The sequence below is a fragment of the Mustelus asterias genome, chromosome 17 (assembly GCF_964213995.1).
Source record: "Mustelus asterias chromosome 17, sMusAst1.hap1.1, whole genome shotgun sequence".
Classification (NCBI taxonomy): Eukaryota; Metazoa; Chordata; class Chondrichthyes; order Carcharhiniformes; family Triakidae; genus Mustelus; species Mustelus asterias.
The window spans coordinates 91,463,313-91,487,305 of record NC_135817.1 but is presented as its reverse complement, the minus strand read 5'-3'; the positions used below and the strand labels follow the sequence as shown (position 1 = coordinate 91,487,305).

Sequence of the window (23,993 nt, the reverse complement as noted above, 5' to 3'; positions counted from 1 at the left end):
CCTGCCACAAAACCATGCTGACTATCACCTATCAATTCATTACTCTCCAAATAACTATAAATCCTATCCCTTATAATTTTTTCCAACATCTTGCCGACAACAGAAGTGAGACTCACCGGTCTATAATTCCCGGGGAAGTCTCTGTTCCCCTTCTTAAACAATGGGACAACATTCGCTAACCTCCAATCTTCTGGTACTATACCAGAGGCCAACGACGACCTGAAGATCAGAGCCAGAGGCTCTGCAATCACTTCTCTTGCCTCCCAGAGAATCCTTGGATAAATCCCATCCGGACCAGGGGATTTATCTATTTTCAGACCCTCCAGAATATCCTGCACATCCTCCTTATCAACTGTAATACTGTCTATTCTACTCCCCTGCAAACCAGTGTCCTCCTCAGCTATATTCATGTCCCCTTGCGTGAACACCGAAGAGAAATATTGGTTCAATGCTTCACCAATCTCCTCCGGTTCCACACATAACTTCCCTCTGCCATCTATAACTGGCCCTAAACTTGCCCTAACCAACCTTCTGTTCTTGACATACCTATAGAACGCCTTAGGATTCTCTTTAACCCTATCCGCCAAAGTCTTCTCATGTCCCCTTTTAGCCCTTCTAAGCTCGCTCTTCAACTCCCTCTTAGCCAATCTAAAGCTTTCTAGTGCACTACCCGAGTGCTCACGTCTCATCCGAACATAAGCCTCCTTTTTCTTTTTAACCAACAAATAAACTTTTTTGGTGCACCACGGTTCCCTAGCCCTACCAATTCCTCCTTGCCTGACAGGGACATACCTATCACAGACTCGCAGTAGCTGCTCCTTGAAAAAACTCCACATGTCGGACGTTCCCAGTCCCTGTAATCTCCTAGTCCAACCTATGTTTCCTAATTCTCTCCTAATAGCCTCATAATTACCCTTCCCCCAGCTAAAACCACTGGCCCGAGGTTCATGCCTATCCCTTTCCATCACTAAGGTGAACGTAACCGAATTGTGGTCACTATCACCAAAATGCACACCAACTTCCAAGTCTAGCACCTGGTCTGGCTCATTTCCCAGCACCAGATCCAATATAGCCTCACCTCTAGTTGGCCTGTCTACATACTGAGTCAAAAAACCTTCCTGCACGCTTATAGATAGATAGATAAGCCAGATACAATCTAAGGAGATCCATCAAAGATGCCAAAAGACAATACCGGACCAAGCTAGAGTCCCGGGCTAGCCACACCGACCCCCGCTGACTATGGCAAGGTCTGCAAGACATAGCAGGCTACAAGATGAAGGCATGTAAAATCGCCGGCTCCAACGCACCCTTCCCTGATGAGCTCAATGCATTCTACACCCGCTTTGAGCAAGAGGTCAGTGAGGGCATGCCCTCCACCCTTGAAGCCCTGGATGAACCTGTATCTGGGGTCACCATTGCAGATGTCAGAGCAGCTTTCTTGAAGGTCAACCCACGGAAAGCAACTGGCCCGGATGGGGTACCCGGACGTGCACTCTGATCCTGTGTGGATCAGCTGGCAGGGGTATTCACAGATATCTTCAACCTCTCTTTGCAACAATCTGAGGTCCCTATCTGCTTCAAGAAGATGACCATCATCCCGGTACCTAAGAAAAACCAAGCAGCGTGTCTTAATGACTATCGGCCGGTGGCTCTGACATCCATCATTATAAAGTGCTTCGAAAGGTTAGTCATGGCATGAATCAGTTCCAGCCTCCTGGACTACCTGGATCCACTACAGTTTGCCTAATGCCACAACAGGTCCACAGCTGACGCCATTTCCCTGTCCCTGCACTCAACCCTGGAACACCTAGATAACAAGGACACTTCTGTCAGACTTCTTTTTAATGACTGCAGCTCAGCCTTCAACACTATTATTCCCATGAAACCTATATCCAAATTTCGTGGCCTGGGCCTCAGCACCTCCCTCTGTGACTAGATCATGAACTTCCTAACTCACACAGCACAATCAGTAAGTATAGGCAACAACACCTCCTCCACGATCATCCTCAACACCGGTGCCTCACAAAGCTGTGCTCTCAGCCCCCTACTATACTCCTTATACACCTATGATTATGCAGCCAAATTCCCCTCCAATTCAATTTTCAAGTTTGCTGACGACACCACCGTAGTGGGTCGGATCCCAAACAATGACGAGACAGAGTGCAGGAATGAGATAGAGAATCTGGTGAACTGGTGCGGCAACAATAATCTCCCTCAATGTCAACAAAACGAAGGAGATTGTCATCAACTTCAGGAAGCGTAAAAGAGAACATTCCCCTGTCTACATCAATGGGAACGAAGTAGAAAGGGTTGAGATCTTCAAGTTTTTAGATGTCCAGATCACCAACAACCTGTCCTGGTACCCCCCATGCCGACACTATAGTTAAGAAAGCCCACCAACGCCTCTACTTTCTCAGAAGACTAAGGAAATTTGGCATATCAGCTATGACTCTCACCAACTTTTACAGAGGCACCATTGAAAGCATTCTTTCCGGTTGTATCACCACTTGGTATGGCTCCTGCTCTGCCCAAGACCGCAAGGAACTACAAAAGGTCGTGAATGTAGCCCAATCCATCACGCAAACCAGCCCCCAATCCATTGACTCTGTCCACACTCCCTGCTGCCTCGGCAAAGAAGCCAGCATAATTAGGGACCCCACACACCCCAGACATTCTCTCTTTCTCCTTTTTCCTTCTGGAAAAAGATACAAAAGTCTGAAGTCACGTACCTACCGACTCAAGAACAGCTTAGAAACATAGAAAAACTACAGCACAAAACAGGCCCTTTGGCCCCACAAGTTGTGCCGAACAAATCCCTACCTTGTAGGCCTACCTATAACCCTCCATCCTATTAAGTCCCATGTACTCATCCAGGAGTCTCTTAAAAGACCCTATTGAGTTTGCCTCCACCACCACTGACGGCAGCCGATTCCACTCGCCCACCACCCTCTGTGTGAAAAACTTCCCCCTAACATTTCTCCTGTACCTACCCCCCAGCACCTTAAACCTGTGTCCTCTCGTAGCAGCCATTTCCACCCTGGCAAAAAGCCTCTGAGAGTCCACCCGATCTATGCCTCTCAACATCTTATATACCTCTATTAGGTCCCCTCTCATCCTACGTCTCTCCAAGGAGAAAAGACCAAGCTCCCTCAGCCTATCCTCATAAGGCATGCCACTCAATCCAGGCAACATCCTTGTAAATCTCCTCTGCACCCTGTCAATCTTTTCCACATCTTTCCTGTAATGAGGCGACCAGAACTGAGCACAGTACTCCAAGTGGGGTCTGACGAGGGTCTTATATAGCTGCATCATTATCCCCGGACTCCTAGACTAAATCCCTCGATTGATAAAGGCCAACACACCATACGCCTTCTTAACCACCTCCTCCACCTGCGGGGCCGATTTTAGAGTCCTATGGACCCGGACCCCAAGGTCTTTCTGACCCTCTACCGTACAAAGAGTCTTTCCCTTTATATTGTACTCCTTCATCCCATTTGACCTGCCAAAATGGACCATTACACATTTATCTGGGTTGAAGTCCATCTGCCACTTCTCCGCCCAGTCTTGCATCCTATCTATGTCCCTCTGTAACTTCTGACATCCCTCCAGACTATCCACAACCCCACCAACCTTCGTGTCGTCGGCAAACTTACCAACCCATTCCTCCACTTCCTCATCCAGGTCATTAATGAAAATGACAAACAGCAAGGGTCCCAGAACAGATCCCTGGGGCACACCGCTGGTAACCGACCTCCATTTTGAAAAAGACCCATCTATACCCACTCTCTGCCTCCTTTGGGCAAGATGTGGAGATGCCGGCGTTGGAGCCATTTAGAGCCTCGAAAGCTTGTGTGGCTTTTGCTACCAAATAAACCTGTTGGACTTTAACCTGGTGTTGTTAAACTTCTTCCTTTGGGCAAGCCAGTTCTGGATCCACAGGGCAGCAGCCCCTTGGATCCCATGCCCTCTCACTTTTTCTAGAAGCCTCGCATGGGGGACCTTATCGAATGCCTTGCTAAAATCCATATAAACCACATCTACCGCTTTCCCTTCGTCAATGTGTTTAGTCACATTTTCGAAGAACTCCACCAGGCTTGTAAGGCACGATCTGCCCTGCTGCCATCAGACTTTGTGACAATAATAAATCAAATAAAATAATTGGAGTCTGACATAGGTGTCTTTATTATCTAGGTGTTCCAAGGTTGAGTGCAATGCCACAGAGATGGCATTTGCTGTGGACCTGTTGCGGCGGTAGGCAAACTGTAGTGGATCCAGGTAGTCCGGGAGGCTGGAATTGATTCGTGCTATGACTCGCCTTTCGAAGCACTTCATAATGATGGATTTCGGAGCCACCGCCAACAGACAAGTTGATGGGGCTGGATGGGATCTATCCCAGGTTACTGAAGGATGCAAGGGAAGAAATAGCTGGTACCTTAACAGGTCTCTTCACATCCTCTCTGATCATAGGCGAGGTTCCAAAGGACCGGAGAATAGCCAATGTTGTTAAGAACATAAGAAATAGGAGCAGGAGGAGGCCATCTGGCCCTTCGAGCCTGCCCCGCCATTCAACAATATCATGGCTAATCTGAAGCGAATCAGTTCCACTTACCCACCTGCTCCCCATATCCCCTAATTCCCTTATCGATCAGAAAACTATCTACCCGTGATTTAAACATATTCAACGAGGAAGGCTCCACCACTTCAGTGGGCAGAGAATTCCAGAGATTCACTACCCTCAGAGAGAAGAAGTTCCCCCTCAACTCTGTTCTGAACCGGCCCCCCCTTATTTTGAGGCTGTGCCCTCTAGTTCTGGTTTCCCTTCTAAGTGGAAAGAATCTCTCCACCTCTACCCTATCCAGCCCCTTCATTACCTTATATGTCTCTATAAGATCACCCCTCATCCTTCTAAACTCCAACGACTACAAACCCAATCTGTTTAATCTCTCCTCATAAGCTACACCCCTCATCTCCGGTATCAACCTGGTGAACCTTCTCTGCACTCCCTCCAAGGCCAATATATCCTTTCGCAAATAAGGGGACCAAAACTGCACACAGTACTCCAGTTGCGGCCTCACCAGTGCCTTGTACAGTTGCAGCAAGACCTCCCTGCTTTTATATTCTATCCCCCTCGCGATAAAGGCCAACATTCCATTCGCCTTCTTGATCACCTGCTGCACCTGCAGACTGAGTTTTTGCGATTCGTGCACAAGGACCCCCAGGTCCCTCTGCACAGTCGCACGATGTAATTTTTCTCCATTTAAATAATATTCCAATTTACTATTATTTCTTCCAAAGTGGATAACCTCACATTTGCTAACGTTATATTCCATCTGCCAGATCCTCGCCCACTCGCTCAGCCTATCCAAATCTCTCTGCAGACTTTCCGCGTCCTCCACGCAATTCGCTTTCCCACTCACCTTCGTGTCATCAGCAAACTTGAATACCCTAGATTCAGTCCCCTCCTCCAGATCATCTATGTAAATGGTAAACAATTGAGGCCCCAGCACCGATCCCTGCGGCACGCCACTGGTCACCAACTGCCAACCAGAAAAGCACCCATTTATCCCAACTCTCTGCTTCCTGTTAGATAGCCAATCCCCAATCCACACCAACACCTTACCCCTAACTCCGTGTACCCCAATCTTCTGCAGCAACCTTTTGTGAGGCACCTTATCGAACGCCTTCTGGAAATCTAAAAACACCACATCCACCGGTTCCCCTCTGTCAACCACACTGTTCCCTTGTTTAAGAAAGGAAGCAGGGCTAATCCAGGAAATTATAGACCGGTGAGACTGACGTCAGTGTTGGGGAAGGTTTTGGAAAAGATACTAAGGGATAGGATACATGCACATTTGGAAAAAAATGGACTGCTTAGTGACAGGCACTCAACAGCTCTGTCTCATTGTTATAGAGTTATAGAGGTTTACAGCACGAAAAAAAGGCCCTTTGGCCCAACTTGTCCATGCCGCCCCATTTTTAACCCCTAAGCTAGTTCCAATTGCCTGCATTTAGCCCATATCCCTCTATACCCATCTTATCCATGTAACTGTCAAAACGTTTTTTAAAAGACAAAATTGTACCCGCCTCTACTACTACCTCTGGCACTTTGTTCCAGACACTCACCACTCTCTGTGTGAAAAAATTGCCACGATGGACCCTTTTGTATCTCTCCCCTCTCAAACCTATTCCCTCTAGTTTTAGGCTCCCCTACCTTTGGGAAAAGATATTGACTATCCAGCTGATCTATGCCCCTCATTATTTTATAAACCTCTATAACCTCCTATGCTCCAGAGAAAATAGTCCCAGTCTATCCAGCCTCTCTTTATAACTCAAACCATCAAGTCCCAGTAGCATCCTAGTAAATCTTTACTGCACTCTTTCTAGTTTAATAATATCCTTTCTATAATAAGGTGACCAGAACTGTACACAGTATTCCAAGTGTGGCCTTACCAATGTCTTATACAACTTCAACAAGACGTCCCAACTTCTGTATTCAATGTTCTGACCAATGAAACCAAGCACGCCGAATGCCTTCTTCACTACTCTGTCCATCTGTGACTCCACTTTCAAGGAGCTGTGAACCTGAACCCCGAGATCTCTACGTTCTATAACTCTCCGCAACGTCCTACCATTAACTGAGTAAGTCCTGCCCTGGTTTGATCTACCAAAATGCATCACCTCGCATTTATCTATATTAAACTCCATCTCTCATTCGTCAGCCCACTGGCCCAATTGATCAAGATCCTGTTGCAATCCAAGATAACCTTCTTCACTGTTCACTATGCCACCAATCTTGGTGTCATCTGCAAACTTACTAACCATGCCTACTAAATTCTCACCCAAATCATAAATATAAGTGACAAGTACCAGTGGACACAGCACCGATCCTTGAGGCACACCGCTGGTCACAGGCCTCCAGTTTGAAAAACAACCCTTTACAACCACCCTCTGTCTTCTGTCATCAAGCCAATTTTGTATCCATTTGGCTACCTCACCCTGGATCCTGTGAGATTTATCCTCACGCAACAACCTACCATGTAGTACCTTGTCAAAGGCCTTGCTAAAATCCATGTAGACAACATCAACTGCACTGCCCTCATCTACCTTCTTGGTTACCTCTTCAAAAAACTCAATCAAATTTGTGAGACATGATTTTCCACTCACAAAGCCATGCTGACTATCCCTAATCAGTCCTTGTCTCTCTAAATGCCTGTAGATCCTGTCTCTCAAAATACCTTCTAACAACTTTGTGGCGCACGAAAGCTGTGCGGGACCTAGTCGAGAAGAAAAGGAAAGCGTACAAAAGGTTCAGAGAGCTTGGTGAAGATAGGGATCTAGATGAGTATATGGCTTGTAGGAAGGGACTAAAGAGGGAAATTAGGAGAGCCAGAAGGGGTCACGAGAAGGCCTTGGCAGGTAGGATTAAGGAAAACCCTAAGGCGTTCTATAAATATGTGAAGAGTAAAAGGATGAGACGTGAAGGAATAGGGCCTTTAAAAGGTGAAGGCGGGAAAATCAATACGGAACCAGTAGAAATGGCAGAGGTGCTTAATGAGTATTTTGCCTCGGTTTTCACAGAGGAGAAGGACCTGGGTGGATGTACTGTGGGCTTGCGGTGGACTGAAAAGATTGAGTATGTGGACTTTAATAAAGAGGTTGTGCTGGAATCTTTGAATGGCATCAAGATAGATAAGTCGCCGGGTCCGGATGGGATGTACCCCAGGTTACTGTGGGAGGCGAGGGAAGAGATTGCAGGGCCTCTCGCGATGATCTTTGCGTCGTCGATGGAGACGGGAGAGGTGCCGGAGGATTGGAGGATTGCAGATGTGGTTCCTATTTTCAAGAAGGGGAATAGGGAGAGCCCAGGAAATTACCGACCGGTGAGTCTAACCTCAGTGGTTGGTAAGCTGATGGAGAAGATCCTGAGGGACAAGATTTATGAGCATTTGGAGAGGTTTAGTATGCTCAAGAATACTCAGCATGGCTTTGTCAAAGGCAGATCGTGCTTTACGAGCCTGGCGGAGTTCTTCGAAAATGTGACTAAACACATTGACGAAGGGAAAGCGGTAGATGTGGTTTATATGGATTTTAGCAAGGCGTCCAATAAGGTCCCCCATGCAAGGCTTCTGGAAAAAGTGAGAGGGCATGGGATCCAAGGGGCTGCTGCCCTGTGGATCCAGATCTGACTTGCCCAAAGGAGGCAGAGAGTGGGGATAGATGGGTCTGTTTCTAAATGGAGGTCGGTTACCAGTGGTGTGCCCCAGGGATCTGTTCTGGGACCCTTGCTGTTTGTCATTTTCATAAATGACCTGGATGAGGAAGTGGAGGGATGGGTTGGTAAGTTTGACGACGACAAGAAGGTTGGTGGGGTTGTGTATAGTCTGGAGGGATGTCAGAAGTTACAGAGGGACATAGATAGGATGCAAGACTGGGCGGAGAAGTGGCAGATGGACTTCAACCCAGATAAATGCGTAGTGGTCCATTTTGGCAGGTCAAATGGGATGAAGGAGTACAATATAAAGGGAAAGACTCTTAGTACTGTGGAGGATCAGAAGGACCTTGGGGTCCGGGTCCATAGGACTCTAAAATCGGCCCCGCAGGTGGAGGAGGTGGTTAAGAAGGCGTATGGTGTGCTGGCCTTTATCAATCGAGGGATTTAGTCTAGGAGTCCGGGGATAATGATGCAGCTATATAAGACCCTCGTCAGACCCCACTTGGAGTACTGTGCTCAATTCTGGTCGCCTCATTACAGGAAGGATGTGGAAAAGATTGAAAGGGTGCAGAGGCGATTTACAAGGATATTGCCTGGATTGAGTGGCATGCCTTATGAGGATAGGCTGAGGGAGCTTGGTCTTTTCTCCTTGGAGAGACGTAGGATGAGAGGAGACCTAATAGAGGTATATAAGATGTTGAGAGGCATAGATCGGGTGGACTCTCAGAGGCTTTTTGCCAGGGTGGAAATGGCTGCCACGAGAGGACACAGGTTTAAGGTGCTGGGGGGTAGGTACAGGGGAAATGTTAGGGGGAAGTTTTTCACACAGAGGGTGGTGGGCGAGTGGAATCGGCTGCCGTCAGTGGTGGTGGAGGCAAACTCAATAGGGTCTTTTAAGAAACCCCTGGATGAGGACATGGGACTTAATAGGATGGAGGGTTATAGATAGGCCTAAAAGGTAGGGATATGTTCGGCACAACTTGTGGGGCCGAAGGGCCTGTTTTGTGCTGTAGTTTTCTATGTTCTATGTTCTATAACTTACCCATTACAGATGTGAGGCTCACCGGCCTGTAGTTCCCAGGCTTTTCCCTGCAGCCCTTCTTAAACAAAGGCACAACATTTGCCACCCTCCAATCTTCAGGCACCTCACCTGTGGCTGTCGATGATTCAAAGGTTTCTGCTCGGGGAGCAACTTCCTCCCTCACCTCCCACAATGTCCTGGGATACACTGCATCAGGTACCGGGGATTTCTCTCTCTTGATGCGCTTTAAGACTTCCAGCACCTCCTCTTCTGTTATATGTACACTCCTCAAGACATCACTACTTATTTCCCCAAGTTTTCTAACATCCATGCTTTTCTCAACAGAGGCAACATGGTTTTGTACAGGGAAGGTCATGTCTCGCCAACTTGATTGAGTATATCAAGAGGTGACAGAGAGAACTGATGAGGGAAGGGCTGTGGAAGTAGTTTATATGGACTTTAGTAAAACATTTTACAAGGCCCAAATGGTAGACTGGTACAAAAACTAAAATCACATGGGATTCGGGTGCACTGGCTAGATGGATACTGAACTGGTTTGGTTTTATCTTGTGTGATAAGGGAATTTAGGGACCCTTCCGGTCTCCCTGGCTCCTCAGACCATAAGACCTTAAGACATAGGAGCAGAATTAGGCCACTCAACCCATCGAGTCTGCCCCGCCATTCAATCACGGCTGATATTTTCATCATCCCCATTCTCCTGTCTTTTCCCCATTACCCCTGATCCCCTTATTAATCAAGAACCTTTCTATCTCTGTCTAAAGACACTCAATGACCCGGCCTCCACAGCCTTCTGCAGCAAAGAGTTCCACAGATTCACCACTCTCTGGCTGAAGAAATTCCTCCTCATCTCTGCTTTAAAGGATCGTCCCTTTAGTCTGAGGTTGTGCCCTCCGGTTCTAGTTTTTACTACTAGTGGAAATATCCTCTCCACGTCCACTCTATCCAGGCCTTGTAGTATCCTGTAAGTTTCAATAAGATCCCCCTCATCCTTCTAAACTCCAACGAATACAGACCCAGAGTCCTCAACCGTTCCTCTTACGACAGGCTCTTTATTCCAGGGATCATTCTTGTGAACCTCCTCTGGACCCTTTCCAAGGCCAGCACATCCGTCCTGAGGTACAGGGCCCACAACTGCTCACAATACTCCAAATGGGGTCTGACCAGAGCCGTATACAGCCTCAGAAGTCCATCCCTGCTCTTGTATTCTAGCCTCTCAACATGAATGCTAACATTGCATTTGCCTTCTTAACTGCCAACTGAAGCTGCACATTGACCAATGAACCTCAGGAGAGCATCTTGGGGATAGCGATCATAACTCTATCTCCTTTATGCTTGCATTGGAAAAAGAGAGGATCAGGCAAGCTAGGAAAGCGTTTATATGGAGTAAGGAGAAATATGAAGACAAAAGGCAGCAAATTAGAGGAGTAAATTGTAAGGAGGTATTCTCGGGGAAATGTACTGAAGAGAGGTGGCAGTTTTTCAAGGAATGTCTGTCTAGAGTTCTACAGGACAACGTTCCGAGCAGACAGGGAGGAGTTGGTAGGTTAAAGGAACCGTGGTGCACGAAAGTTGTGCGGGACCTAGTCGAGAAGAAAAGGAAAGCGTACAAAAGGTTCAGAGAGCTTGGCGAAGATAGGGATCTCGAAGAGTATAGGGCTTGTAGGAAGGGACTAAAGAAGGAAATTAGTAGAGCCAGAAGGGGTCACGAGAAGGCCTTGGCAGGTAGGATTAAGGAAAACCCTAAGGCGTTCTATAAATATGTGAAGAGTAAAAGGATGAGACGTGAAGGAATAGGGCCTATAAAAGGTGAAGGCGGGAAAATCTGTACGGAACCAGTAGAAATGGCAGAGGTGCTTAATGAGTATTTTGCCTTGGTTTTCACAGAGGAGAAGGACCTGGGCGGATGTACTGTGGGCTTGCGGTGGACTGAAAAGATTGAGTATGTGGACTTCAACAAAGAGGTTGTGCTGGAATCTTTGAATGGCATCAAGATAGATAAGTTGCCGGATCCGGATAGGATGTACCCCAGGTTACTGTGGGAGGCGAGGGAAGAGATTGCAGAGCCTCTGGCGATGATCTTTGCGACATCGATGGAGACGGGAGAGGTGCCGGAGGATTGGAGGATTGCGGATGTGGTTCCTATTTTCAAGAAGGGGAATAGGGAGAGCCCAGGAAATTACCGACCGGTGAGTCTAACCTCAGTGGTTGGTAAGCTGATGGAGAAGATCCTGAGGGACAAGATTTATGAGCATTTAGAGAGGTTTAGTATGCTCAAGAATACTCAGCATGGCTTTGTCAAAGGCAGATCGTGCCTTACGAGCCTGGTGGAGTTCTTCGAAAATGTGACGAAACATATTGATGAAGGGAAAGCGGTAGATGTGGTTTATATGGATTTTAGCAAGGCATTCGATAAGGTCCCCCATGCGAGGCCTCTAGAACAAGTGAGAGGGCATGGGATCCAAGGGGCTGCTGCCCTGTGGATCCAGAACTGTCTTGCCCAAAGGAGGCAGAGAGTGGGTATTGATGGGTCTTTTTCTAAATGGAGGTCGGTCACCAGTGGTGTCCCCCAGGGATCTGTTCTGGGACCCTTGCTGTTTGTCATTTTCATAAATGACCTGGATGAGGAAGTGGAGGGATGGGTTGGTAAGTTTGCCGACGACACAAACGTTGGTGGGGTTGTGGATAGTCTGGAGGGATGTCAGAAGTTACAGAGGGACATAGATAGGATGCAAGACTGGGCGGAGAAGTGGCAGGTGGACTTCAACCCAGATAAATGCGTAGTGGTCCATTTTGGCAGGTCAAATGGGATGAAGGAGTACAATATAAAGGGAAAGTCTCTTTGTACGGTAGAGGGTCAGAAAGACCTTGGGGTCCGGGTCCATAACAAAGAACAAAGAACAGTACAGCACAGGAAACAGGCCCTTCGGCCCTCCAAGCCTGTGCCGCTCCTTGGTCCAACTAGACCAATCGTTTGTTTCCCTCCATTCCCAGGCTGCTCATGTGACTATCCAGGTAAGTCTTAAACGATGTCAGCGTGCCTGCCTCCACCACCCTACTTGGCAGCGCATTCCAGGCCCCCACCACCCTCTGTGTAAAAAAAATCCCTCTAATATCTGAGTTATACTTCGCCCCTCTCACCTTGAGCCCGTGACCCCTCGTGATCGTCACCTCCGACCTGGGAAAAAGCTTCCCACTGTTCACCCTATCTATACCCTTCATAATCTTGTACACCTCTATTAGATCTCCCCTCATTCTCCGTCTTTCCAAGGAGAACAACCCCAGTCTACCCAATCTCTCCTCATAGCTAAGACCCTCCATACCAGGCAACATCCTGGTAAACCTTCTCTGCACTCTCTCCAATGCCTCCACGTCCTTCTGGTAGTGCGGTGACCAGAACTGGACGCAGTACTCCAAATGTGGCCTAACCAGCGTTCTATACAGCTGCATCATCAGACTCCAGCTTTTATACTCTATACCCCGTCCTATAAAGGCAAGCATACCATATGCCTTCTTCACCACCTTCTCCACCTGCGTTGCCACCTTCAAGGATTTGTGGACTTGCACACCTAGGTCCCTCTGTGTTTCTATACTCCTGATGACTCTGCCATTTATTGTATAACTCCTCCCTACATTATTTCTTCCAAAATGCATCACTTCGCATTTATCCGGATTAAACTCCATCTGCCACCTCTCCGCCCAATTTTCCAGCCTATCTATATCCTGCTGTATTGCCCGACAATGCTCTTCGCTATCCGCAATTCCAGCCATCTTCGTGTCATCCGCAAACTTGCTGATTACACCAGTTACACCTTCTTCCAAATCATTTATATATATCACAAGTAGCAGAGGTCCCAGTACAGAGCCCTGCGGAACACCACTGGTCACAGACCTCCAGCCGGAAAAGGACCCTTCGACCACTACCCTCTGTCTCCTATGGCCAAGCCAGTTCTCCACCCATCTAGCCACTTCTCCTTGTATCCCATGAGCCTTAACCTTCTTAACCAACCTGCCATGTGGGACTTTGTCAAATGCCTTACTGAAATCCATATAGACGACATCCACGGCCCTTCCTTCATCAACCGTTTTTGTCACTTCCTCAAAAAACTCCACCAAATTTGTAAGGCACGACCTCCTTCTTACAAAACCATGCTGTCTGTCACTAATGAGATTGTTCCGTTCTAAATGCACATACATCCATAGGACTGTAAAATCGGCCCCGCAGGTGGAGGAGGTGGTTAAGAAGGCGTATGGTGTGCTGGCCTTTATCAATCGAGGGATTGAGTTTAGGAGTCCGGGGATAATGATGCAGCTTTATAAGACCCTCGTCAGACCCCACTTGGAGTACTGTGCTCAGTTCTGGTCGCCTAATTACAGGAAGGATGTGGAAAAGATTGAAAGGGTGCAGAGGAGATTTACAAGGATGTTGCTTGGATTGAGTGGCATGCCTTATGAGGATAGGCTGAGGGAGCTTGGTCTTTTCTCCTTGGAGAGACGTAGGATGAGAGGAGACCTAATAGAGGTATATAAGATGTTGAGAGGCATAGATCGGGTGGACTCTCAGAGGCTTTTTGCCAGGGTGGAAATGGCTGCCACGAGAGGACACAGGTTTAAGGTGCTGGGGGGTAGATACAGGGGAAATGTTAGGGGGAAGTTTTTCACACAGAGGGTGGTGGGCGAGTGGAATCGGCTGCCGTCAGTGGTGGTGGAGACAAATTCAATAGGGTCTTTTAAGAGACTCCTGGATGAGTTCATGGGACTTAATAGGATGGAGGGTTATAGGTAGGCCTAAAAGGTAGGGATATGTTCGGCACAACTTGTGGGGCCGAAGGGCCTGTTTTGTGCTGTAGTTTTTCTATGTTTCTACGTTAACCTTAAGAGAATCTCAAGTCCCTTTGTGCTTCTGATTTCCTTTGCATTTTCCCATTTGAAAATAGTCTATGCCTCATTCCTCCTTCCAAATTGCATAACCTCACACTTTTCTACATTGTATTCCATCTGCCACTTCTTTGCCCACTCTCCTAACCTGTCCAAGTCCTGCAGCCCCCCTTCTTCCTCAATACTACCCGTCCTTCTACATATCTTTGTATCATCTGCAAACGTAGCAACAGTGCCTTCAGTTCCTTCTTCCAAATCGTTAATGTATATTGTGAAAAGTTGTGGTCCCAGCACCAACCCCTGAGGCACACCAGTAGTCACCGGCTGCCATCCTGAAAAAGAGCCCTTTATCCCCACTCTCTGTCTTCTGCCAGTCAGCCAATCCTCTATCCATGCCAGTATCATACCCTTAACACCATGGGCTCTTAACTTATTTTAAGTCTTCTATGCAGCACCTTGTCAAAGGCCTGGAAATCTAAATAAATCACGTCCACTGGTCCTCCTTTATCTAATTTCCGTGTTACCTCCTCAAAGAACTCTAACAGATTTGTTAGACATGACCTCTCCTTGACAAAGTCGTGCTGACTCAGTCCTATTTTATCATGCACTTCCAAGTACTCCGCAATCGCATCTTTAATAATGGACTCTAAAATCTTGCCAATGACCGAAGTCAGGCTAACCGGCTATAATTTCCCGTCTGCTATCTCTCTCCCTTCTTAAACAGTGGTGTTACATTAGCTACTTTCCAGTCCTCAGGGATCCTCACTGCCTCCAGTGATTCCTGAAAGATCACCACCAACGCCTCCACAATTTCCTCAGCTATCTCTTTTAGAACCCTGCGGTGTAGTCCATCCGGTCCAAGTGATTTATCCACTTTCGGACCTTTCAGTTTCCCCAGAACCTTCTCCCTAGTGATGGCCACTTCACTCACCTGTGCCCCTGGATTCTCCTGGAGCTCTGGCATCCCACTGGTGTCTTCCATCATGAAGACTGATGAAAAGTAGCTCTTCAGTTTCACTGTCATTGCTTTGTTTCCTATTATTACTTCTCCAGCCTCATTTTCCAGCGATCCAATGTCTATTTTTACCTCTCTCTTACCTCTTACATATTGAACAAAACTCTTCCCATCTTCTTTTATATTACTAACTAGCTTACACTCATATTTCATCTTCTCCCCCCTTATTGCTTTTTTAGTTGTCCTCTGCTCGCTTTTAAAGGCTTCCCAATCCTCTCGCTTCCCACTAATCCTCGCCACTTTGTCTGCTTTTTCTTTTGTCTTTATGCTGTCCTTGACTACCCTTGTCAGCCATGGATGCCTCGTCCTCTCCTTAGCATGTTTCCTCCTCCTTGGGATGAATTTCTGTTGTGCTTCCCGAATAACCTCCCAAAACTCCTGTCATTGCTGTTCCACTGTCTTCCCTGCTCGGCTCCCTTTCCAATCAACTCTGGCCAGCTCCTCCCTCATGTCTTTGTAGTTACCTTTATTTAATTGCAATACCGTTACATCTGATTCCAGCTTCTCTCTCTCAAACTGCAGGGTAAATTCTATCATATTTTGATCACTGCTTCCTAAGATTGCTGTTTGTCATTTTTATTAATGACTTGGATGAGGGCGTGGAAGGATGGATTAGTAAATTTGCGGATGACACTAAAGTCGGTGGAGTTGTAGACAGTGCGGAGGGAAGTGGCAGGTTACAGAGGGACATAGATAAGCTGCAGAGCTGGGCTGAGAGGTGGCAAATGGAGTTTAATGCAGAAAAGTGTGAGGTGATTCACTTTGGAAGGAGTAACAGGAATACAGAGTACTGGGCTAATGGTAAGATACTTGGTAGTGTGGATGAACAGAGGGATCTGGGTGTCCATGTGCATAGATCCCTGAAAGTTGGCACCCAGGTTGATAGGGTTGTTAAGAAGGCGTACGGTGTGTTAGCTTTTATTGGTAGAGGGATTGAGTTTCGGAGCCAGGAGGTCATGCTGCAACTGTACAAAACTCTGGTGCAGCCGCATTTGGAGTATTGCGTACAGTTCTGGTCACCGTATTATAGGAAAGATGTGGAAGTGTTGGAAAGGGTGCAGAGGAGATTTACCAGAATGTTGCCTGGTATGGTGGGAAAATCGTATGAGGAAAGGCTGAGGGGCTTGAGGTTGTTTTCGTTAGAGAGAAGAAGGTTAAGAGGTGACTTAATAGAGGCATACAAGATGATCAGAGGATTAGATAAGGTGGATAGTGAGAGCCTTTTTCCTCGGATGGTGTTGGCTAGCACGAGGGGACATAGCTTTAAATTGAGGGGTGAGAGATATAGGACAGATGTTAGAGGTAGGTTCTTTACTCAGAGAGTAGTAAGGGCGTGGAATGCCCTGCCTGCAGCAGTAGTGGACTCGTCAACGTTGAGAGCGTTCAAGTGGTTATTGGATAAACATATGGATGATATTGGAATAGTGTAGATTAGAGGGGCTTTAGATTGGTTCCACTGGTCGGCGCAACATCGAGGGCCGAAGGGCCTGTACTGCGCTGTAATGTTCTATGTTCTAAGGGTTCCTTCACCTTAAGTTCCCTAATCAAGTCTGCCTCGTTGCACATCACCAAATCCAAATTACCTGTTCCCTCGTAGGCTCTGTCACAAGCTGCTCCAAAAAAACTATCTCTTAGACATTCCACAAATTTCTTTTCTTGGGATCCACCTGCTTATTGAAGCCCCCATGATTATTGTAATATTGCTTTTTTATATGCCTTTTCTATCTCCTGATTTATTTTCTGCCCCACATCCTGACGACTGCTAGGGGGCCTGTACATAACTCCCATCAGGGTCTTTTTACCTTTGCGATTCCACGACTCTACCCACAGAGATTCTCTGTCTTCCGACCCTATGTCACTTCTTGCTATCAGTTTGACTTAATTCCTTACTTAAATGGGCCTCCTTTGCCCATCTGCCTGTCCTTCCAAAAGGACACATATCCTTGGATCTTTAAGCTCCTTCCTACATCCCATAGAACATAGAAAGCCACAGCACAAACAGGCCCTTCGGCCCACAAGTTGCGCTGATCATATCCCTACCTCTAGGCCTATCTATAGCCCTCAATCCCATTAAATCCCATGTACTCATCCAGAAGTCTCTTAAAAGACCCCAACGAGTTTGCCTCCACCACCACCGACGTCAGCCGATTCCACTCACCCACCACCCTCTGAGTGAAAAACTTACCCCTGACATCTCCTCTGTACCTACCCCCCAGCACCTTAAACCTGTGTCCTCTCGTAGCAACCATTTCAGCCCTTGGAAATAGCCTCTGAGAGTCTACCCTATCCAGTCCTCTCAACATCTTGTAAACCTCTATCAGGTCACCTCTCATCCTTCGTCTCTCCAGGGAGAAGAGACCAAGCTCCCTCAACCTATCCTCATAAGGCATGCCCCCCAATCCAGGCAACATCCTTGTAAATCTCCTCTGCACCCTTTCAATGGCTTCAACATCTTTCCTGTAATGAGGTGACCAGCCCTGATCCCCTTGCAGCCACATCTCTGTGATGCCCACAACATCGTACCAGCCAATTTCAATGTGGGCAACAAGCTCATTTACCTTGTTCCGTATACTGCGCGCATTTAGGTACAACACCCTCAGTCCTGCATTGACCACCTCCCTTCTCATACTTGTCACCTTTTTTGCTCTGCCTGAGGATAGATTCCTGCCGCCTTTTATACTTTTATACTCTCTGCTCTATTACATGGTCTGGAAACATTACTAAGCTCTCCTGAGCCCTCTGCTCCTTTAACTAGTTGAAAGTCCTCATCATTAACCTGCACTTCTACCCTCTCCTTTAACTTTGGTTTTCTAATTCTCCACACAACTGAACCCCGCTCCCCCCCACCCCAACTATTTAGTTGCAAGAAGTTTGTCCAACTGCAGCTCCTGTTAGACTGCTTGACGGCTCTGGAGCTGTGGATGGATTCACTTTGGAGCATCCATGAAGCTGAGGAAGTCGTGGATAGCACGTTCAGTGAGTTGGTCACACCGCAGATAAAAATTACTGAGGGAGATAGGGAATTGCCTCCCTCGTGCAAGGGTCAAGGATGTCTTGGAGCAGCTGTAGGGCACTTTGGAGGGGGAAGGTGAACAGCCAGGCGGCGTGGTGCATATATGTAAAGAATGAGATGAAATCCTACAAGCTGAATTTAAAGTGTTACGAGTTAAACTAAAAAGTAGGACCTCAAAGGTAGTAATCTCAGAATTGCTATCAGTGCCACATGCTAGTCAGAGTAGGAATGTCAGGATAGCTAAGATGAATCTATGGCTTGAGGAATGGTGCGAGAGAAAGGGATTCAAATTCCTGGGACATTGGAACCGGTTCTGGGGGAGGTGGGACGGTCTGCATCTGGGCAGGACTTGAACCAATGTCCTAGGGGGAGTGTTGTGCTAGTGGGTGGCATGGTGGCACAGTGGTTAGCACTGCTGCCTTACAGAGCCAGGGACCCAGGTTCAATTCCGGCCACGGGTCACTATCTGTGGAGTTTGCACGTTCTCCCCATGTCTGCGTAGGTTTCCTCCGGATGCTCCAGTTTCCTCCCACAGTCCAAAGGTGTGCGGGTTAGGTTGATTGGCTATGCTAAATTGCAGTGATCACAATTCTTTAAGTTTCAAGATACTTGTAGAAAAGGATAGAAGTAGTCCCAGAGTGAAAGTACTAAACTGGGGAAGGCTAACTACGACAATATTAGGCAGGAGTTAGGGAATGTAGACTGGGGGTGGCTGTTTGAGGGTAAATCCACATCCCATATTTGGGAGTATTTTAAAAGTCAGTTGTCAACAATTCAGGACAAGTATGTGCCTGTAAAAATGAAGGATAAAGATGGCAAGATTTGGGAATCCTGGATGACAAGAGAGATTGTGAGCTTAGTGAAAAAGAAGTAAATTTTCAGAAATTGAAAACTGATAAGGGTGTTGAGGAATACAAAGATAGCAGGAAAGAGCTTAAATAGGGACTTAGGAGGGCAAAAAGGGGCCATGAAATGTCCTTGGGAGGCAGGATTAAGGAGAATCCCAAGGCTTTTTATGTGTATATAAGGAGGAAGAGGGTAGCTAAGGAAAGGGTAGGTCCACTCAAGGACAGTGGAGGAAATCTACATGTGGAGCTAGATGAAGTGGGTGAGGTCTTTAACGAGTAATTTGCATCAGTATTCACAAAGGAGAAGGAGGTGATGGATGGTGAGTGTAGAAAGGAGGATGTTGACATTCTCAGACATGTTGAGATAAAAGGGGAGGAGGTATTAGAGGTTTTGAAAAACATTAAGGTGGAAAAATCCCCAGGGCCAGTTAGGGTTTATCCCAGAATACTGAGAGAAGTGGGGAAGAAATTGCTGAGGCCTTGGCCAAAACCTTTGTATCCTCTTTAGTTACGGGTGAGGTACCAGAGGATTGGAGAGTAGCTAGTATTGTTCCTCTTTTTAAGAAGGGCAGGCCTGTGAGCTTTACATCATTTGGGGAAATTATTGGAGGAGATTCTTAGGGACAGGATGTACTCACATCTGGAAGAGAATAGAAGCCTGGATTTATGAAGGGGAAATCATGCTTGACAAATCTGTTGGAATTCTTTGAAGATGTAACTTGTAGAGTTGACAAGGGGGAACCAGTAGATGTGGTACATTTGGACTTTCAGAACGCATTTGACAAAGTCCAGCACAAGAGATTATCGTGCAAGATTAAAGCACATGGGATTGGGCGAAGTATATTGAGATGGATAGAAAACTGGTTGTCAGAAAGGAAACAAAGAGTAGGAATTAATGGGTGCTTTTCAAATTGACAGGCAGTAACTAGTGGGGTGCCACAGGGATCGGTGCTGGGACCCCAGCTATTCACAAAATATATGATTTGGATGAGGGAACAAAATGTAACATCTCAAAGTTTGCAGATGATACCAAGTTGGGTGGGAGGGTGAACTGTGACGAGGATGCAGAGATCCTTCAGAATGATCTGGACAGGCTGGGTGAGTGGGCAAATCAATGGCAGATGCAGTATAATTTGGATATTCACTTTGGAAGCAGAAACAAGAAGGCAGATTACTACCTGAACGGCTGTAAATTGGGAGAGGGGAGTGTGCAGCGGGACCTGGGTGTCCTTGTGCACCAGTCACTGAAGGTAAGCATGCAGGTGCAGCAGGCGGTAAAGAAGGCAAATGCCATGTTGGCCTTCATTGCGAGAGGTTTCAAGTGCATGAGCAGGAATGTGTTATTGCAATTATACAGGGCCGTGGTGAGGCCACACTTAGAGTATTGTGCGTAGTTTTGGTCTCCTTTTCTGAGGAAGAATATTTTTGCTTTCGAGGGAGTGCAGCGAAGGTTTACCAGGCTGATTCCAGGGATGGCGGGACTGATGTATGAGGAGAGATTGACTAGGTTAGGATTGTTTTCGCTGGAGCTCAGCCGAATGAGGGGAGGTCTCATTGAGACTTATAAAATTCTAACAGGTCTAGACAGGATAGATGCAGGGAGGATGTTCCCGATGGTGGGGAAGTCCAGAACCAGAGGACACAGTCTGAGGATTCAGGGTAGACCATTTAGGATGGAGGTGAGGAGACATTTCTTCGCCCAAAGAGTGGTGTCAAAGCTGGCTTTGTCAAAGGGTCATCTGGACTCGAAACATCAGCTCTTTTCTCTCCTTACAGATGCTGCCAGACTTGCTGAGATTTCCCAGCATTTTCTCTTTTGGTTTACCAGGATGTTGCCTGGTTTGGAGGATATGGACTATGGAGAAAGGTTGAACAAACTTCAGTTGTTTTCATTGGAGCGTTGGAGGATGAGAGGGGATGTTTTCAAGATTTTGACAGGCTTTGAGAGAGTGGATAGTCAAGAGTGTTTTTCCCAGGGTCGAAGGGTCAATTACTTGGGAACGTAGGTTGAGAGTGAGAGGGTGAAAGTTTAAAAGAAATGTAAGGAGCAAGTTTTTCACACAGACAGTGATGAATGCCTGGAACGCGCTGCCCGAGGAGGTGGTGAAAGCAGATTGTATAACAACGTTCAAGAGGCATCTGGATAGATATATGAATAGTCAGGAAATAGAGGGCTATGGACCACATAGAGGCAAAAAAATATTAGCTTAGAGAGGCATCTGTGTCGGCACAGACTTGGTGGGCCGAAGGGCCTGATCTTGTGCTGTTCTATTCTTTATTCTTATAGAAGACAGGGAGTAGTGGCGGAAGGGTGTTCTTCAAAATGGAGATCTGTCGTGTTCCGCAGGGATCAGTACTGGGACCTCTGTTGTTTGTTGCATATATAAATGATCTGGAGGAAAATGTGGGTGATCTGATTAGTAGATTTGCGGATTACACGAAGATTGTCCGAGTTGCTCATAGTGCCGGGGATTGTCAGAGGATACAACAGGATATAGATAGATTGTGGACTTGGGCACAGAAATGGCAGATGGATTTTAATCAGGACAAATGCGAGGTGATGCATTTTGGAGGATCAAATTTAGGTGTGAATTATACTGTAAATGGCAGAACCCTTAGGAACATTAACATACAGAGGGATCTGAGTGTGCAGGTCCACAATTCCTTAAAAGTGGCAACACAGGTAGCCAAGGTGATTAAGAAAGCATGTGGCATGCTTGCCTTCATTGGCCAGGGCATTGAGTACAAGCGCAGGAAATGCAGCTATATAAAACCTTGGTTAGGCAACATTTAGAGTATTGTGTGCCGTTCTGGTCACCACACTATCAGAAGGACGTAGAAACTTTGGAGAGAGTGCAAAGAAGGTTCACCAGGAGGTTGCCTGGTCTCGAGTGTGTTGGCTATGAGGAGAGGTTGAATAAACTAGGATTGTTTTTAATTATGAGAGACATAGACAGGGTGGAGAGTGAGAGGCTTTTTCCCCAGGATAGAAGTGTCAATTACAAGGGGGTCACAGGTTCAAGGTGAAAGGGTGAAAGTTTAAGGGAGATGTGCAGGGGATGTTTTTTATGCAGAGAGTGGTGGGTGCCTGGAACACGCTGCCAGAGGAGGTGGTGGAAGCAGGCACAGTAGCAACATTTAAGAGGCATCTGGATGGGTCCATGAATAGGGAGGGAATAGAGGGATACGGACTAAGGGCAGTAGGGTTTTTTTTAGTTTAGTTAGGGCATCATGATCGGCATGGGTTTGGAGGGCCGAAGGGCCTGTTCTTGTGCTGCACTTTTCTTTGTTCTTTGTTATCAACCTTCATCTGGTCCGCTTTTAAAACTGGAAATGCTCTGCAATCAGCTGCACTTTTAGCATGAAGTGCCCCTTCAATGCCATACACAGCTCCTGAACCAGCTTCTCAGCCGGTTTCTCCGGCTACAGTAGACTCCTCAGGATGCCAAATGTTTTACTGGCACAATAAGTCACCCGCCACCCTGGTCACAGTGACAAAAATACTGAACCATTCAATGTAGCCTCATTGAATGCCCCGATCGTACCAAACTTTCTCTTCATATGTCTGCCGGAGGCAGTGCTTTCCCTGCCCCTGAACTAGACCCGAAGCCTTAAAGGGGTTACGCCCCAACATACATAACTGAGGTCAACTCCTAATTGGGTGCCTCTGTGCTTGCCATCCTATTGCCATCCTTGTGGCACTGCCAGCCCATCAGAGGTCCACCTTGCATCCCCACTAGAAGAGCTAAGCACTGCTGAGGAAATTTGGGGATCACAAGCATGCCTCAACATGGAGACATCCTCAGGTGCACGAGTGAGGGAAGGTATACATCATGGGGAGGAGGATAGGAAGGTGATGGATCATTCTTGAAAGGAATTAGATTGTTGGGAGCAAGTGGGATGTGGATCATGGGGAGGAGGGAAGCAGTGTGAAAGAAAGCGAAGGAAAGGGAAAGTGGATAATTGGAAAGGGGGGCAGCGAGAGAGAGAAGTTGTGAATCAGCGCACGGAAGGAGATGGGGAGCAAAATGACAGATCACAGGGAGATGCTGATTTGTTTAGAGGGCTGGAATACCTGGGGGTCCTAGCAGCGATCCCTGTGGTACCCCACTAGTCACTGCATGCCATTCAGAAAAAGACCTGTTTATTCCTACTCTTTGTTTCCTATCTGCTAACCAATTTTCTGTCCATCTCAGTAAACTACTCCTAATCCAATGCACTTTAATTTTACACACTAATCTCTTAAATGGGACTTTGTTGAAAGCCTTCTGAAACCACATCCACTGACTCCCCCTCATCAAATTACTAGTTACATCCTCAAAGAATTCCAATAGATTTGTCAAGCATGATTCCCCTTGCATAAATCCATGCTGAATCTTTCCAATTCTACCAAGTGCTCTGCTATAAAATCATTGATAATGGACTCGAGAATTTTCCCCACTACTGACGTCAGGATTACTGCCAACAATAGCCTATTTTCTTTCTACCTCCTCTTTTAAATAGTGGGGTTACATTAGCTACCCTCCAAACTGTAGGAACCATTCCAGAGTCTATAGAATCTTGGAATCTTGGCAATTGGAGGCAATGACTAGTGGGTACTACAGGGATTTGTGCTGGGACCCCAACTGTTCACATTATATATTAATAATTTGGAAGAGGGAACTAAATGTATGATCTCCAAATTTGCAGATGATATAAAGTTGAGTGGGAGGGTGAGCTATGAGGAGGATGCAGAGATGCTTCAGCGTGATTTGGACAGGCTGAGTGTGTAGGCATATGCATGGCAAATGCAATATAATGTGGATAAATGTGATGTTTCCACTTTGGTAGCAATAATAGGAAGACAGATTATTATTTGAATGGGTGTAAATTGAGAGAGGTAGATACTCAGAGAGACCTTGGTATCCTTGTGCATTAGTTGCTGAAAGTAAATGCACAGGTACAGCTCAGAGTGAAGAAGGCAAATTGCATGATCCCTGATAAATCCA

General features: G+C 46.7%; 1 protein-coding gene across 1 annotated transcript in view; it reads left to right on the top strand.

Moving 5' to 3' along the window:
• hsf2bp (heat shock transcription factor 2 binding protein) overlaps positions 1 to 23,993 on the top strand; it is a 160,267-nt gene that overhangs the window by 118,197 nt on the left and 18,077 nt on the right. The window lies entirely within an intron of this gene.